We start from the raw sequence: 18,625 nt of genomic DNA, 5'->3' as shown, positions 1-18,625 counted from the left end.
TTACCTAGCCGTGAGAATGATGGTGTAATGTGTCTTCAGCAAAAACAAGTAATTTATTTGTCTGTGAAATGCGTTTTTTTTACTGACTTTTACCATCTTTGTCTCCTTTAAAGTAGCTTCGACTGCCTCTCCTAGATATGCAATTTCACCAAATGAAGGATTTATTTTTGCTATATCCTTTAGTACTTATGTATTAGATAACAATTTGACCAAGTTCATAGTATCATATACAGGATATGTATTTCATTCCACATTTTTCCTCTGTTGATATAATCTTATTTTAACTAAGACCTTCAGAAAGGTGATGGATTCCTACTCCACTGAAAACAAACCATGGGTGAGTTCTGAGGAGGTGGCTTGACAATCTTTTGTGTGATTACTTAAAATGTAAGATTAGATTTGAGATTATTTTTACACATTCATTTATAGACTACTATTTATGCTGCAAAAAGTGAGTTCCTATGCACTTCATAAAAAATAAACTGGAAAAATATCAGGACAAGTATAGCATTCTTTAGGAAGAATTTGAATTACCAAATTATTCTTAAAATATAAAACCAAGCTAAAAGTGCAACTAAAACAGTCTTGTTCAGAAAAAAGGTCATTAACCAACATTTTTTTGATCCAAAGGTTGAATACTTCTTGTTTCTCACAGATTTCCAGAGACATGTGCCTTCAGAAAAACTGGGGCCAAATTGTACTAAAATTTATTATTGCAGTGAGACTGAAATTTTAAACTGGTTAGGTTTCATTGTTAGTCCAACATTCAGAGAAATAAATTCTGGCCTTCCAAACTCTTGATATTTAGCTGATGTAGCAACATTGTCAAGCAGATGATTTCCATCTGAGCAAACTGTCTCCCAAACATCTTTTTTCCCAAGCCCAAAGATCATTACTTTTTCAGCTTGTTCCTATTCTATTTGACAACCGTTACTTAGAAATCTTTCAGGGTTGAATAGGCTTGGTTGCTTCCCAGGTGTTCTTCTTATGGGGTTCTAAAAATAAACACCCTACCACTGTGCATTTGCCTATTTTCCAATCCTTTGGTAGGCTCTTATTCTGAAAGTTCAGGAAAAATTGTTTTCCTGTCTAGAAAGTACTTACACTTGTACTAGAACACATTTATAGTGAAGCCTAAAATTAAGTCATGAATAATTTTCTTCTTCAGTATGGCTTTTAAGAAAAATTAGAGTTAGTAACTTTAACAGGATCTGTAAGTGATGGGTGAACCTGTATGATGAGGCGGAATATCTCAACACAATTTTTTCTTGAGAAAAATAAAATTTTGCTAATTTCATTTATTTAATACAGGAAAGTTTTCAAATACACCAGCACAGACAGATAGACACAAATAACTGTGACATACCTGATGCTGACGTTTTGAGGATGAGTGGTAACAGGATACAGTTTACCTATTTTTGTTATTTTTAATGGAACATCATGATGATTTGGTTTTAGATTACTTGCAAATTATATTAATAAAACATATGCCTAGCAACTGTTAATAGTGCTATTATTTGTTCAGCTTTGACTAAAAGATGAATGGTGTTACTGCATACAATGGAATAACAACAGAGGTTCTGAATATTCAATACTAACAATATCCAAAGCCTACAATGACTAATTATGATAGCCAATAAAACCCAGCTTACTCATCAGGATTGACTTGATACTGACTGATGAAAACACAGGTGTTTTGGGGAATAAAATATCCATTTAGTATAGCATCCTCACTAGTGCTGAGGAAACATAGAAACTACAGAAAGAGGTGCTCATGTTCAACTTGATCGAATGTTAATTTGTGTCGTTTTCAATTCTCAAATTATACAAGTTTAATTTCAAAGTAAATATAAATAATTGTTATTAAAACTGGGGGGTTTTATTTCTTTTATTCCCGTTTGTACCTTAGTGTTTTCAGAATATAAAAAAGTGACTAGTATGTCAAAGTACGCAGTGTAGTTTCCTAACAAAGAGAAAAATGAAAAAGCTGGAATAATCTATTTCTTTCTCTCCCTGAAGTTCCTTTAGAAGAAAAACCATTATTATAGTGCCTTCTTAAATAACATGCTTCATAAAGAACAGTTGCAACTAGAAATAGTAAATAAAATACCCAATCAATAAGTAGTCAGTTATAAGATAGAGGCCTGCACTTCTGAAATTAGTCTCATGATGAGGAACATACGACGACCAAAGCCTTCAGCTTCTAAAATCATGCCCTCATTAAATCTGAATAAGTTATAGTGTATTCAGAAATTCCCATTTTCATTAGAGTAAGGCATGAAAAGCTTTGGGTAAGCACTTACAAATGAGGATGTGTAACAGGCACATATGGTGAATACCTGAACACTTCATAAATGAAGCTTCTCTGTAAGGCGTTGAAGACCTGTCTTTGAATCTGGATAGCCGACTTGGCCCAATGGTCTCATCTAGTCATGCGGAAGAAAAGATTAAGGGTACTGAAAGAGTCATAAATGTGTATGACATTCTGCACTGCAAATGGAAAGCATCTAGTACAGCTACTGCAGAATTGCAGCACTCACAAAATGTCTAAAACTCAGAGTTTATGAAAAATGTTAAAGCTCCACAAAAATCTGAATGTTTCTCTGTGGATTTTTCCCATGCATACAAAGACTATATTATGACTGTTTCTGCATTTGGCACTAGGCATCCAGTTTTAAAACATACAAATTCATTTAAAGTACATGCAAATGAGACAAAATATATGTTCTGTTTTACAGTTCCAATTTATCTGTGATTCCTGCGGTGACCAAAACAGGAGGAAACTAGATGGGAGCAGGAATGGATTCGATTCCTTATTCTGGTCCAGCTAGCATAGTGGGTCACAGCCTAATATCTTCGTTGATGTTGAACAGCGAAGTGCTCGAGGAAGCATCTCATTAGATCTACCTATGTAACAAACAGGAAAAGGGGAAGCAGAGTTTTGTAACTGTAGATGGGATCCACCCAGACACACAAGCTCACTTAGGTGGGCTAGACCTTCCTCTGGAATCCTCCTATAAGAGCACCAGCTTTTCTCCATTGACTATACTGGTTTCCTCAATAGCTAAATCTCAGACCCAAGTGAAACACTCAAATTAGACAGATTATATCTCACCTATGCATACAGCACTTTCATAAAGTCAAATGTTTAAACCATTTTCAAAATGATTACCAGCTTCCTGCTGTATAGTTTTCTGGGTGCTGGGAAAGTAAATTAGATAGATTAAACATCAGAGCAATCCAGTTGTAGTTGTATCAAAGCCTATAAAATTAAACATTATAATTTACCTTAGGATGTGTCAATACAGTTACTGTTTCTGTAAAAAAATTTTGATTGCAATAGTGCCTGTCTTTGGCCTACTGAGACAGAAATAAATAAAAAGATAACAAATCCTTCTGGAAAAAAAATTATTTAAAATTTTTATTTTATTTTGTTTTTTCTTACATACCTATTTTTTTGCTAAACTGGAATGAGCTACAATATCATCTGCAGATGTTGCTGAACTGAGATGTTTCTCCTCGGGGCCCAAATGGAGCAGAAGATATTCCCCATAGGACAAGAGGTGCCTGGTCAGGCCGCACTATGAGAGAAGGCAGAAGTATTTTCCTATTTTGGAGGTACTCTTTCTGGTGCTACTGTTAGCTTCAATCTTCAGCAGTTGTTTGCCTTGTAAATTCTTGCCTTGGTCATTAAAATCATTTTAATGTCCCCCTTGTTCTGGAATAATTACTAAGGATTTCTTGGACACCCTATATATGTCACCTGCAGAAGCTTTTCAGCCTAGGCTTGAGGATTAGGTAATTTTTACTGAGGTCAGACTGGTTAACTGGAGACCAAAGGAATAAAAAGAACCTATTTAAAGTACAGCCAACTATAATAGAAAAGAAAAAATTTCCCCCTTCTGTGAGAGAGAGAGCAAGAAAGGAAAATAAGGAGGGAGAGAGGGACAGAAGGAGAGAGAGTGAGAAAGGGGGAGAGGAGAGAAGAAGGGAGGGACAAGGAGAGAGGGAGAGTGAATGAGAGAGGGAAAGGAAAATGGAGAGGGAGAAAGAGATATTTCTCATTTCAAATAAATTTATGTGCAAGCTTTGTTACTTAAAATTTGAAATTGGTAATGCAACTATAATAAGTAATTTAAATATTTAACCAGTAAATAGTTTATTAGATTATAAGCAATGTCAAGACTGGGAACATAGTGTTCTACTCACCTGCAAAGTATCCTGTACAGTAGGGATTAGTATTTTGTGTTACAACAGCTGCAATTTCAGTAACTAACAACATAACTGAGCAGTAGGTGGCAACTCAAAAGGTCAAAAAATAATTGAATAAATAGCTTGTATGGGAACTCTATATTTATGTTTACCTGCAAACAATTGTGTTAAATTTATCACTATGCAAAAAAACAGAAGGACACCCATATAAACACATTTTACCCCACACCAGACAATGGTGTTTGCCTGCTTTTGGTGATGAACTAAAATGTTTTTCAGTGAAAAACAGCAGACTCTCTCTATTAAAAACAACTTATGGAAATAGCTACTAAACAACAATTTTAACATTTATTTTGTGAAAAAATGACATTTCAAAGGTGATAAAAAATAATGTATTAGAGTACATAGAAACAATGTAATAGGCTATATATTGAAATAGAAGTTTATTTTTTAAATGCATTTCATAGTACAGAAAGCCCAATTAAGATCAAGTTATCCTTGATTTATGTTAATATAAATGAATGAAGAAGTTAGTCTTTAATATTCCTTGTGGCTTAAAATGATGCTTGATTTTAGAGGATTGTGATTGAGTTTTTCTTCAGTTTAAAAATAAACATTGATGTTATATAAAAAGCAGGCAACTTGTATTTTAAGAACTATGATGGCAAGGTTATGGTAATTAAATTCTAATAAATTTATTTTTATTTGTAATTCTAAAAGGGATTGTAATGCCTGCTTTACATTCTGTAACCATTATAATTTTATGAATTAGTAATGAGAAATATACTGAGAAGTCAAGGAAAGATTAAAACAAAGCTTATACCAGATTTCAGGAATAAAGTATGCTACCATGACAGTAGAAATCTGCAGTTTCCACCAATCAACACTAGAGAGGGCGTAACACTTTTGTTTCACAGTTTCTTACATTCCAGGTTCTCAGTATCACTACACATAATATTACTAATTTACTAGAGAATCAAACTACGCGCAAGCTGTAAAAGAGCAGTGGCTGATAATAAAACATAGTGGTACTGCAGTCCACACTCATGACAAACTTTGCCAGGCATTTTGTACGGATGGCCATAATTTAGTTGTCATGTAGTTTCTGTGTTTGAAAAACTGAAACACAAAAATTTGAAATCTTTAAATTCCCAATTTACATTGAAGATAACTCTTTAAGTGGAGACAAGTGAAAATCAGATGCTGAACAGTGCAGGGTTAGCTCCTTAATGGTTAAGGCAGCAGGAATTCACACTCCTCCCAGCCCTCTCTGAACTTCTTTGAGCTACGAAACAAGAGAAAATCTCACAGAAACAACCATTAGCACACACAGCTGCACTCTCATTAGGATAAATGGGACTTACGCCATTGGCGTCAGTGTGAGAAGGATCCAGACCTCCTAGGAGGTGCTTGAATCTTTCCACTTCCCCTGTGTCAGCCAGAAGGTAAATTAACGTCTCCTAGAATACCTTTAATTTTGATCGGATAAGACAGTAATTGGACTGTAAACTGAGGAGTTCTGAGGTCTAGCAGTGTAATAAGGATGTAGGAACCCAAACAACCCTGTGAGGGCCTTTCAAAAGCTTTCAAATTATGTGCATTTTTCAGATTTAATGTGTTCTCTTCTAAAATTCGTATGAAACTCCTACTGCTATGAATGGGAGCCCACAAGTGTACGTCATTAGGTGGGAGTGTAGGCAGGATAATGCATTTCATGCATGGTGTGCGGCAGCCAGGGCTTTTTGCCAGCCTTCTGTGTGCAAATGGGTCCAAACTGAAAACTGCACCTACAAACTTTGAATTTTAGGCTATCATTGATTTTGGCTCCTAATGCCACAGTCATAAAATTTGTACCTGCCGAGGTCTAAAACAAGAGCTAAACTAGTCTGGGATACTTAAAAAAGAAAGCAGCTCAGTTTTCTATGAAACATATTCTCTTTCATTCTATGGTATTATTACTTCCAGCCCAGGACCATGAAACTCTCTGTGGTTGTAGGTATCTCCTATTTCCCAAAATGCCCTTCCCTTTTCTGTTTGCACAGTAATATTTATAAACCAAGCTTTTTGAAATTAGTAAGCATCTCTTTGCAACACAATGTCTTCAAGCCCAAGGACTGGAACCTGCACCACCGTCATCTTGTTTTGTATCAATAGGGTTAAAACGGGGAAAGCTCTGCCCATCCCAAACCTTTCCCAAGCTGTATAATCAGAACCAGATATTCTGAACCAAACACAGGCTGCATTTCTTTTTCTGGCCTGCAAAAAAAACATGTTAATTTTTGCTGCTGTGACTATCATACTGAATTGTGGGCAACTTCTTGACAAAGAAGAGAGAAATTTGTATTTGGCCTCTGAATTTGATTCAGGTGATTGTTGCTTTCTTAAAGGTAAAATAAAGATACAATCCCTATCTTAAAAAGCTAACAACTTCCAGCTTTGGAAACATTTCAACAAATACTTAGAATTTAACAGAAAGATAAAATTAGAAGATATTTGGATTATGGAAGAGAATGTTGTAAATAAGCAGACTTCTTAATGCTCACATTAAAAATATCAATATACTTGGAATAACAGTTTTTTCTTGACTTGAAACTTTTTTCTCTTTTAGGATCCCTTCACAGTCCCAGGATTGCTATTTCATGACCACAGGATTAACTTGAACAACTGTGAGAAAACGCTTGTCATTTCGGTTGTACTTTTTTCCAAAGCAGAGGGTACAGATGACGTTTGCTACACATCCAGTGAAGGAGCTAACAGGACTAGAGTTGCCCTCTTTGCCTGAGAAGTCCAGAAATGCTCTCACGGGCTCCAAAGCTTCCACGCATATCTGTTCTTCTGGCAGACAAGAGCACGTGAAGTGTTTGGCCTCCCTTGTTGGCAGCTTTCTCAAGGCATTTATTGCAATCTTCTTGTGGAGATTCCAGCCTTCTCCATATTTCTCATTGAAAGTCATAGTTCACCCATTTTTGGTCAGTGAAAAAGTATAAAAATATAGTCTGCCAGCAAAGCTTTCTCCTTGTCTGACTAATGTCTGCCTAATTGTGTGGCCGCCCCTCAGAACTACCACTGGCAAAATCTCAGCCTTATTTGAAATATGTCTCTGTATTTTTCTCTTAATTGTATTAAGGTTATGTGAGGGTCTTCTCTGAGTTGGGACAAGCTTCCAAAAACCAGCTGAGGGGTTGGACCTGGAGGCACCTTCATCCTTCTGTTACCTCTTTTCTTCCACTTGATATTAATATGGTTATCTGCAAATGCAAGCAGCCCTATCATCTAGTAACTGCTCAGAAGAGAAATGAATATTTCCATAGATGATAGCTTCTGAAAGAAAAAGGGGTTCAACAGAGTGTGCATAATGGCACGTACAAACCAATTAAGAAGCATGCATATTTCTATAAGTAAAAGGAAAAGCTAACTACTGCTAGTATGAATTATAATTCTGCTTATAGCTCATACTTGATAAAGCTCGTCCTGTATTAAGAGAGGGTGACTGATGCACTGCATGAAGTCCTTGAAATCTCTTCTACTTTCTATATTGCTGTCAAAATGAAAATGTGATCTACCTTTTTCTTTCAGCCTTAAATAAAATGTAGTTACTTTATGATTTTTATATTATTTTTAGGCTACATAATCAAAAAAACTGTCAAAAGGAAAGGGTAGTATTGCATACGAATAAAAACGTTTGAGTTTTGGAAGAGGAAATGTAGCAGAATTTACCATTAAAGTACTTCAGATTCAGACTAAAAGTTGAACTTGCAGATGTTGTCTGCCCCTTTCATTTTTATCAGATGAACAGCTGCATTATTATACCAGCACCAAATCAGAGAGAAGAGATCCTCAGTCAGTAACACATTTATAAAAATCTTTAGCTAGCCTCACATTTAAAGATGTTGATGATAACACTTCATATTCACTGAATAAGAAACAATTAGTTTAAATGTTTTTCTACTGTATAACTCTCAAACACATATTAGAAGCATACTTCCTTTCCTATAGACAGTTACCTTCTATAGATAGTTACATATTCTGTGCTTTTTCTCCTGTCTCTTTTAAGTTAAATTATTCCTCCGTTCACTGCTGTTGAATTTGCTTTTCATTAGCACCACACTGTCTTGCTTTTTCCTATGTGCTTATTGAAAATATATGCAGTATATGCTAGATATATAGCCTTTTGTTGTCTTTAAAAAGCAGTTTAGTAAGAAAATCATAGACCCTTCTAAATAACATGCCACTATTAATGTAAGTTATAGTAATATGTAACAAACACAAGCACATCAAAACCTCTTTTCTAAATGAAATATTTTTTATCCAAATATTTCTTAATTTGCATACTGTTCATGCAGCATAAAATTATATAACTATACAGCACCGAAGAAATACGATCAATAGTTTATCCAGTGAGAAAAAAGATATTAAAAACAAATACTTGTATAATTATGCATATATACACAGTTCTTTACATGAACAATTTTTTCTTACCCAGTCTAATCTCTGAAGAAATTCAGTATTTTAAGTACAAACTGTATTCTCATTCTTTATGCATTTTTTCTTTTTTTTTTTAAGAGAGGAAATGTGTCAGTCCTGATCCTGTTCTGCTCCTTTTATTTTTGAAATAACTCTTTTTCAGGACTTGACTGTAGGAGGGGTTTTGGCTCATTATGTTGATGGCAATTGGTACTACCTTGATATTTCCAGCCAGTTCCCTTTTAGCTCCTGCAGGTGTTTGAGGCTTCAGTGAAAAACTTTCAAATATTCCTTCTCCCAAATTTTAGGGGAGGAGAAAAAGGGAGGAGCTGGTGGTGCCATGGAAGACATAGAAGACAGCAGCAAGTTACAGAGGATGAAGACTGTAACTCAGACGGCTATTTGCAAAATATCAACGTGCTTTGCAAAAAACAGTTCCAAAGAACATTTTAAACTGCTGCCAAAACACAAAAGAGTTCTCCTCACAGGAGTCACATCGGCTGGGTAAATGCATATTGTCACAGGGGTCACTCATCTTCAATTTCCTTTCTAAATTCTGCTTCTGTCTCATTATTTCATTATGGGGTCAGCTCAGCTCTGTTTTAGGCAGGTTCTCTCACCACACACACCACTGCAGTATAGTGACATCTCATCATGTACTAAATGGACAGCGATTAGCATCTGTCCTGTGTGCTTCATTTCTTTTATATACCTTTGTTTTCTGAGGAGCAATGAGTAAGTTTTGCCTGCATCAAACTTAGCCCTCTCTCTCCCCTTTCCCCACATCTCATTCATTATCTTTATCAAATTCATTATATTTCCATGATAGCTAGATGAGAACTTCCAGCAATTCAGAAATAGTAGCATGATCAGTGCTACATCCTGACTCTCTAAGTAAAGATCAGAGTAAAGGCAATTTGTATATATAACGTGGAAACAGAAAACATACTGGATGCTCTAGAAACATTGTGGCATAAAGGTGTAAAACCTTGTTGCTTTTCTTCAAAAAAATCTCAGTATCGTCTGAGATTTGAGTATCTGAGTATCTTAGTGAGGGACCACAGCAACCGAGATACCAAATTTTGGGGACATACCACCACAGCTGGGAGGATTTTGTCTCACTTTACTAAGGGTATTCAGCATAAGTGTTCCCTGAGTGGTAATAGCCATGTTCAGCTCCACTTCAGCTCCACTGGATGCATGTCCAATCAACACACTGCCTTACTGCCTTGCAAAAAATATTCTAGAGTAGAGATCTGCATTAAACTCACCTTCCTTGAAAGCAAAGATAAAAATATAGACTAACATATTGTCCTGCTTAAATTGCTCACTTTTTCTTCTGTCTTTAAGAGATTATTGATTTTCACAAATCCCTATTCTAAATACTTAACAATGTAGTGACATGGACCATACACAAAAATAGAGTATGCCAAAAGACCCACAAAGACAAGTATATTCTTTGCAGCAACAGAGCCATATATGAAGTATGTGAGCTAAGATCAATGGACCAGGAAATAAAGGAGGCAGGAGAATCGCCTAACCTAGAGTGTCTAAACAGTCCCTGGATCTGCATACAGGCTTGCCTGAATGGACATTTTAACCTCCTAGCACTGAATTTGGGGGGATTTTAAATCTGAGCACAAGTAAATTTTGTGATCTTTACAGCAGAATAAGTGTAAAACCAAAAAAACCTTTCATGCTATAAGGCGAATTTCAATATGTGCCTGACACCAGATTAAACCATTGCCTATTCCAGCTGGGAATGTCCCATGTGCATCCAGCCACAGTAATATCCACATTCGGAAAGGCTATGGCTCCCTCTGATGTTGATTTTTTTGAATTTCATTGAGAAATTTTTATATTCAAATTTTAACCACTTGAGTTTCAAACTAAGCCCACTCATGCAGTGCCCATAAGCACATATTCCACTAAGCAACAAAACCTCTTTTTTAAAAAAAACAAAACCTCTTTTTTAAAAAAAACAAGAATGGCACGTTAGTCCACCTCAATCCTGCACTTGCGGCAAAAGTCTTTGAAGGATGATGCTCCTTTGACCCAATAAAAAAGGTGCTGTTCAGGCTCTTTAATTTGAAGAAAGCTATTGCAGATTTGAAAGTTCTCTTAGGCATGGAGTGCCACCATGGGCACGTATATTTATAGCCATTATATATCAAACACTCTTGTGCTCACAGTTTTCAGGGAGAGGAGGAGCTCATGAGACTGAAGAATCCAGCACTAAATTACAGAGGACAGAGGCTGTAATTCACGCAGCTGCTTCTAAAATATCAGTGTGTTTTCTGAAAAGGGCTTCAAAATAGACTAGACTGCTGCAGATGATCCAAAGAGTCCCCCTGAGGAGCGACTCTGTATAGCAAATGCACGTCTTGACAGGAGGACTCCAGGCTCTCCTATTTTTCATCCTTCATTTGCTTTCAGTTGTGCAGATGTTCATGAATAAAAAAGGGTATTCCAGGAAAAAAAATCATTGCTGGGTCAATAGGAACAAATTTTGACCAGACTGCAGGAAGATCTGTCCATTATTGTTGTAATCTTCCAACTCTTTTCCTCTTATTCGAAGCACGGACAAAAGCCAGGTTGTGTCTGCTGAATGAGTGCATCCAAAAGACATCTGAGACCATATGACTGGCACAGTGTTCACCGGAACACCAGAAGGAAAAGCAAAGTTGTTTCAGTCATCACTTTCAATCATTATTGTCACACTGCGTAACTAGTGCAAAAGCAAGGTTTGAAGATAATAACAACCAGAGGGTACAAAGGGGTCTGAACAGCTTCACCTACAAGAATGTGTATTTCCCCCTTCATAGAATGGGCCATTCTTTCCATCTCGTTCTTGCTGATGGCAGAAACTGGCATCATCTAGTTGTGATTTCATAGTGAAGCTGTGGCTATAAGCGTCAAGCATGATTTCCAGGTTTCGTAACATCTCGCCTTTTCATTCCCACTTTGAACACAGATAGTGGTTGGTAGTTCAGGGAAGTTCAAACGCTTCTCCAATATTACATTAACGTTAAGCAAGCCATGCTCTGCCACGTTCTCAATGGGCTCTGTATGCACTATTTGTGGAAATTAACCTTTCTCCAACTTCTCTGCTTATTCACTGAAAAATGTCAGAAAAGATCATTTCAATGCAGGCACCCCAGACTAAAGAGAATATTGAGGGTGTCCAAGCATTTTTCCTACAAAGGGAATTGTATTATTCACTTCTAGTGAAAAAAACCCTTCTGAATCACATGCACGTAATATACATTTACAGTATTTTATAAACAAGATGAGTATTCAGAAAAGCAAAAATAAATGTTATTTAAGACTGTTTTGTATCTCCTACATTAATTTAATTTCAAACGTGGGAAGCTGAAGTTCATATCTAGCAAAACTTTTGAATCTTCGGTTTCCACCACTGTAACCAACACTCATTATATTTACACCAGTCCATTCTTCAGCAAATGACCACTTTGGATTGCACCTTTCCCCATAACAAAAAATGGCCAGGAGCAGGGAAATAATCACCAGAAGTCTGGTGCAAAGTCACTGAAATCTCATAACACATACAACAGTGTACCTGAGCTGTTATTTTACCAGGGTCTGTAGAGTTACAATGCACTAGTATCGCAGCATTTGCAAGTTATTTTCCCAAATAACATTCACCAATAACAAAGGAACAATAATCTGCCTAGTATCAGTTTCTGATTTTTTTATTTATTTCTCAGTCTATAGAAATCACTTCCACACAACAAAAATTCTATAAATGCTGAACTTAACTCTGGAAAATCTTACTGAAATTACTTAGGGGTGCAGATTTCGCCTGTTTCATACCTGTTCTGCAATAAAAACAGACAATAAGAAGATTACTCAAACGAAGAATATATGAAATATATTATCTGTATATTTATCCGCACATATCATCTCTAATGGAGATAAACCTATTAAAGAGGCGTCTGAGACATGAAGCGAGCGGTACAGGCTTGGGTGGAACAAGTGAATGGAAACACGCAGATAAATTTGCTGTGGTTATACAAGCAGCTCCCGGCCTCTGGAGACATCAGAGCTGAGCTTCAAAACTTCTTTTTATTTGATCTATCTTTTGAGCATTTGGGATTTCTTAGCTTTGGGTTGTTTTGTTTCACTGATTGGGTTGGTTTGTGGGTTTTTTTTTAGTAGATCTATAGAGCTTTGATGTTTAGCTTCTCAAAGTGACTGTCAATAAAACAATGCTCGCTACACAACTCCAGGGAAATACATACTTGGTTGCTCAGGATTTGCACCCCAGGGGAAATGAGACAGCTGGAGAATAACAATACATCTTTATTTTGCCCACAGTGTGGAGGGTAAGACACTACCAAAATCATGACTGGATGGAAAGGTGGGCAAGGTACAATCACTAATTGAACACCTGGTTGATGCACATGCAGCCCAAAGGTAACCTCAAGCGCTACAAGGTCCTCTGTGGCTGTGAGTATATTGGAAACTCCCTGTAGCAAAAGAGTTTACTAGCAGATGTCTGAGAGCAGAAAAAACTGGCATTTAAATTGGGTCAGCAGCACCCAGACTAGGAATGTGACCAACTTTGGGTCATAATTTTATGTAACAGTTATAATATTTCACTGTCGATTTTGATGCACTGGTACTGGTCAAAAGTCATGTAGATCTTCCAGTAACCAGATTCCTATGGCCAGTAATTACAGACCCTTATTTAATGCCATTTTTGCAGTCATCTACTTCAGGGCCTTGTACATAGACGCAGTATAAGAAACACTTCTAAATAGATGCATTTGATGCTTTTTCTCCTTATGCAGTCTCCAGAGTATATGCAAATAGAATTACCTTCATTGTCTCAACTTGGTAAAAACCAGCCATGAGTCAAAGAGTGAACACATTTTTGGTATACCACAAGGAGGTGCAATTGATCTTTTCAAGTAACTAACTGTTGTTTTTCTTTTTTTTTTTTCTTTTTGGCCTGCCACACTTTTAATGCCAATTATTGTTCTGTGAATTTTGATGGTTTTCTTTGACATTTCCTTTTTGTTGTTAGATGAAAAAAGAAAGTAGTAAACTTTCCATTTCTCTAGCTCCTAGCTGATTTCCTCTCTAGACAGCACAGCTATGGTTTTTTTTCTCATGTGTGTTTTTTTCTCATCAGTGTTTCAGTTTCCTTGTTAACCTCATATCCCATGCGCTGCTGATGCAGGAAAAAAAAAAGGGCCATGAGAAAGTCCTCAGATCATCGTCATGATAGTGAGATTTATTTGCTTGTAGTAAATACCTTCAAACATACAAGTGGCAGTATTTTGAGTAAAGATAGACAGATTGATTCCTGATAGATAATGTAGTAGTAGTGTTTATCATCTACTTTACATGAGTACGACCAACTATTATTCTGATTTAACAAGATTAAACAGTGTTTATATATCAAAACATTGTTGTAGCCCTCTAGGCAAAACCAGTCGTACTTATATCTCACTGTATTTCAGTGATTTCAGATTATATATCACTGTATTTCTACAATATGTCTTCTACGTTAGGAATAAAATAAATTTCCTTCTTTTTCTGAATTTTATCTAACATTCATGATTTTGTGAATATGGAAAATACAAGGCCAAAATATAATGTTCTGAAATATCTGTTGCTGATAGCAGTGCTGATGACAACAAGGAGATAAAATATTCTTAGATGAGGTCTGAACATTGTGCTGTTACTAACAGATGACTTTTCATATTGATGCACAGTGGCCATTTCTTACTCAGATTCCCTTGAGCTGACTTCCAAGAATCTCTGTTGTTACTCTCACCTTTTATTTTTTTCTCCTGAAATACTGTTGCCTCTTGCAAATCTGAACAGTTATCCAGTTCTCAGAATTCAGCAATGTCTTTGTTTTGTTCATGTTTTCCTTTGGGTGGAAAACCTGAAGACAGAAGCAGCAATTTCTTCAAAGCCATTATGAATATCTACAAAAACTGCAGATATGTGCCATTCCCTTTAGCATCTAAGCAAGTAATTGTGCATTTGCTCACAATTCCTTGCTTCTTTTGGTCAGCATTTTGTCCTGAATCTCTTTCTTAGCTCTTTCTTTGAAAGACTTACCAACATCATTAATTTGGCTGAGATGGGAATACTTCTATGACAAAACTCCATTAAGCAGTACCTTTGCTATTGCATTTATATATGAGTGTTTAGGCCACATCACTTAGTTTCCGCTCACACCTCTCCATATGTTTTGATTGTGGTGGCTTTTATTGCTTCAGCTATTTGTTCTCACAACTGGCCTTTATTTTTTCCTCTATTTACTCTGTGTGATAAGTCATGATTATGTTGCCCTGTGACTTTTCACTCACTCTCTCTATACAATAAAGCTATATTCCCTTTTGTTTGTTGCATCTGTCATAACTTGCTTATTCCTAACCTGTCTGAGTTTAATAGAATCTGCTAACTCATCCTCTCCTGACAGGATAAATGTTATAGTATTCTGTTGTGTTTAAATTATCTTGCTGTTTTAAAAACTATATTCCAAATGCTGATGAGTATATAAAACTTTTTTTTTTTTCCTTGAAGGCTTTCAGAAGAAAAACTAGATTAAACTCATAGAAATGAAAATGCATTAATTTATGGGTTTTTTCTTTTAATTTCAGTTTATACATGTGTTCTTCTATCTCTGTTTCTTCAGAAGTTCATTTAAAACTTTTCTCTTAATAGACTATGCTAAAATTCTCCAAACAGGCAAACTAAAAAAAAATTTTTTTAAGAAAAAATCTTTTCATTTTCTTACCCTCAAAATTGAATAACGTATTTAGAATGTATGCTGAATGAATGAATGCTTATTCATATTTTCAAGGAGAAGGTAATGAACCTGAACATACCAAAATATTCATCATTTCTCTAGTAAAGACAGGACAAGATCTGAACTCCTAACTCCTTGTAGATACAGCATCTTGCTCCCTCTCACTCCATGAAAACTGCCATTCTACAGATATCTATGTAGACACCATCTATTTATCTTTATATCTAAGCAGTAATACTGGACCCATCTTCACTCCCTGCTCTTGTTGTACCACAACTTTGCCCTGATGAATCCATCTTAAAAGTCCACTCAAGCCTTGACTCCCCTGACACTGACAACCATTAATGCTGCAATGATAATTCTGCAGACAAAAGCCACCTAAACAGCTCTACGCTAGTATGAATTTGCTACCTCAAATGAAAATAGCATGTTCTGAAGAGCTAGAGATGACTTTGTGCTTGTGTTTCACATGTGAACTTCAAAACAATTGGATCACCAAAACAAACCGAAAGAACTCCTTCCATTTTCTGTGAGGAATCTGCTTGCAATCCACCTATGCAAAAATGAAAGCCAAAAGCATCACACTGAGCGAGATGTATGTTACATTCGGCAGACTAACTTACGTGAGGGATGGTGTTCCCAGCCACTCCAGTGTTACTTGTTCCAGCACAGAGCTGGGAGCTGCAATTACCAGCAGTGGTGCCCCTTCTGCCGCTGGTGGCTCCCATCGTTCCTGATGCTGACGTTCAGCCGTAGGGTTTGGGAACTAACTGGTAGTTTTAATTATTGAATAGTCTTTGTGGTTGCCTCATGATCATTTTTGAGTCTGTTCAAATATGGGCTAAGTTTTGCTGGCTTCTCATTGAAGGTTAAATGAGTGAACAGCAGTTAGTTCATTAAAAGAATACTGACAATGAGAAACCAGATAGTTTAATTATTTCATTAACAATACCCAAGGTTAAATATTTGTGAGGCAAGGGTTTAATATTCTGAAATAAGTATTTTAATATCATATGAGAAAGCTGCATAGAGAAATAAATGTATGGTGAGGTAAAAAACATCTAGAGTCCATAACAAAGTAACTTCAACTTGAAAATGTCAGTGGTTCAGAAGCATCCTCTTTAGGTACATCTACACTGCCAGTGAGCTGTTTAATTTACCGGGAGAATCTGGTCCACTGCACTTGTTAGTTTGCTTCTAGCCTCTCTTTTGAAGCAAACCACCAAACTTCCTCTGACAAAATCCAGGTGGGGTCAGGAATACATCTTTCCAGGAAAAATCCGTATAAAAATTCTGAAGAAACCCCACCTTCAGCAGTATTCCAGTGGGCTTTGTTCCTTCTTGGCACCTCTCCTGCCACAGACACTCCTGAAGAACTGAAAAACGGTATTTCATAAAGTATGGACTGAGACCACATACAGAGAAAACTGCACCCCAGGGGCACGGGGTAGCCGTCTAATGCTACACAGCATGGACTGAGCCCCTCTGCACTTCAAAGACTAGTCTTAAGTAGTGGGGCCAGAAACCACTCTGTATCATTTAAGCCTAGGGGCCAAGGGTGCTCAGTGGTAGATGTCTTCAGGAGTGGTGACATAGCCTGGTGGTTATAAAAAGGAAGTTTGGGGTTTAGCAAACTGTATCATTCCGAAATAAACCGTGAATCATTCCATTCTGTGCTCAGTCAGAATAAGCTGTGGGATAGGAATGAAGTATGATGGGGAAAATAGAGGAAGGAGAAGGAACTACCTGTCCTTCAAATTCTCCACACTGGAGGTAGTTAAAAGAAATACTGAGCCCCCTTCCTGAAGTCTTGGGCTGAAATCTCAAGAGCTAGGGCTTTCAGAAAGCCTTATTTAATGCCTTTTTACAGGGGCTTTGGAGGTACAATTCATGGAAGTCTGAGCTCTCCTGCAAGCCATCAGTCAGGAGTCGAGGCAGGATTTTTCTTTTTTTTTTTTTCCCCTAGATAAAACAGCATTTTGACTGACATTCTTTTTATTTTTGCCAAAAAGTTCCTAATTAGACCACTGCGGTATGTGTGGAGAGCTCTCCAGGAGGAATTCTGCCTCAGGCTAATTTTCCCCCACAATCTAGAAATGCAGCTCTAATGCTTCCAAAGGTACAACATACCTCTTCCTGGGTATCCAGCCAGCTCCTTGCCCATTGTGATCCCTTGAGTCCCTACTGTGTACCTTAAAATAGTCCCATACTGTACTGAAAATACATGCTGGAAACATAAGTAGACATGTGCAGGTAAACTTTTGCTAGTTCTGCAGTCGTGCTGGTAAAAGCCCACTGTGGTGCTAGCTGTGCCTCCTAGCCTCTCCTGAAGTCTCATCCTCATTGGTTGCCATCCAAGGCATTTTTATCCTTTGCCTAGCTCAAATATGCCCAGTCATACTGTAAGTATTCCTGAGTAAAGTGAAATACAGAGTTTTGAAATAAAGTACATGCCCTTACATTTTGCTTACTCTTAGCCACTATGCAAGAAAGAAAGAAAGAGATTCCTTATAGCCTACTTTTCATGGTTCCTGGAGGAATGATATCTAGCCAGGCACTCGGAGAAGAAATATTGCAGCAGCCAATTTCTTCCCTTTGAAATCTTCCGTTCAAGGTCTCGTTATCCCTGAGGCTGCTCAGGTTTTGCGATCTTGAAAGAGTAGAGCCCAAGGTTGCATGGCTGTAAATTAAGTAGTGGTGAATATTTAACTTCAGCAACTAAGCACTGATTACTTTAAACCTCTGGTAATGTCTTCAAAAAGCTGGTGTTGCAGGAGTACAAGTTTCTGTTGACTTCTAGGTATCTCATTATCTTAGTTTCTTATTTACTTTATTCTGTCACAGATCTCCTGTAAGGTTTCTAATTCAACAAACAGTTATACTAATTTTATACTAAATCCACTACTATTCTTAGAAAAATGGAGTAACAGAGTGGTGTTATTGTATTTTTTATGAAGTTTTAATTTTTAAAAGTTTGAATAATACCCTTATTCAACTCATTTAGCAAAATTGCAATAAAGATACACAGACAAGACTTACACTTCACATGTGCCCAAACAAGAGTTTGGGCCTGGAAATGTATCACACTGTGAGCTGAAATCAGTGCAAAACTTTATAGCCCTTAATGGCATAACGAAAAGCAGATGCAGAAGACAG

At 36.8% G+C, this 18,625-nt stretch overlaps 1 long non-coding RNA gene across 1 annotated transcript; it reads right to left on the bottom strand.

Moving 5' to 3' along the window:
* Positions 1-1,279: 1,279 nt before the first annotated feature.
* Positions 1,280-18,119, bottom strand: LOC112981837 (uncharacterized). Its single transcript, XR_003258833.2, has 3 exons — positions 17,989-18,119; positions 3,450-3,581; positions 1,280-2,907 (listed from the first exon to the last, which is right to left on the bottom strand). It is a non-coding gene; the product is annotated as an uncharacterized LOC112981837 (long non-coding RNA).
* Between the last annotated feature and the right edge of the window lie 506 nt (positions 18,120-18,625).

This window comes from Dromaius novaehollandiae, chromosome Z (genome assembly GCF_036370855.1).
Source record: "Dromaius novaehollandiae isolate bDroNov1 chromosome Z, bDroNov1.hap1, whole genome shotgun sequence".
Lineage (NCBI taxonomy): Eukaryota > Metazoa > Chordata > Aves > Casuariiformes > Dromaiidae > Dromaius > Dromaius novaehollandiae.
Note: the sequence above shows the minus strand (reverse complement) of the source record. Positions and strands in the feature narration are given on the sequence as shown.